Source organism: Quercus suber, unplaced genomic scaffold, assembly GCF_002906115.3.
Source record: "Quercus suber isolate HL8 unplaced genomic scaffold, Cork oak 2.0 scaffold_344, whole genome shotgun sequence".
NCBI lineage: Eukaryota > Viridiplantae > Streptophyta > Magnoliopsida > Fagales > Fagaceae > Quercus > Quercus suber.
The window spans coordinates 236,104-236,879 of record NW_027069796.1 but is presented as its reverse complement, the minus strand read 5'-3'; positions in this window follow the sequence as shown (position 1 = coordinate 236,879).

Genomic DNA, 776 nt, shown 5'->3' with positions numbered 1-776 from the left:
TGCAGGTCTGATGCAGTTTATTTTTGGAAGCTTCCAGATCTGGTGCACAAAATTTCCAGTTGAAAAACACCACTTTCTTAGTTATATTATGACCTTGTTTTATTTTTAATATTTTTTCTTAATTAGTCAGATTTGGATATTATTATTGAGAATATTTTTTGGAGATTTTGTAGGCTTGGGAAAGGGGGAATTAACATGTAAAAGGGGGAGGAGAAATCAGAATTGGACACATGCCTCTCTCTCCCTTCTTCTCTGATTTTCTCCTTCAAGTTTTATGTCATGGCCCTATGTGGCTAAAACTTTTATACTTGGTCGAAGGAAACTGAAGCCTCGGAATCAATAAAACTGTGAGATCTAATTTGTTTTTATTGTTCAATTTATGCTTTCAATATCGGATGTTCTTCTATGCCTATTTTCATGATTGTCTCATTTAATTACTAGGAGGCCTACTAGTTTATTATTTGTTTCATTCTACTGCTAGGTTAGGTATCAAATCCGTAATTGTTTGATCTCTCTAATTTGTGAAGCAACCAAGATTTAATGATTTGCTACATCAGAAATTATTAGATCTTCAGAAGAATGTTCGACTAAATTAAATGCAACCACTTGTGCTTGTGTTGTTAGCTTCATCGATCTTTCTAGTTCTTAAGGCTGCTACTAAATTAAACCTTTAGTGCTTGCTTTGGTTTTTTAGTAGTTAGGGTTAATTAGATCGCTTGTTTTCTAATTAATTGCGACTAAGGAGAGATAGGAAAATAGTTCCAACGGTGAATATT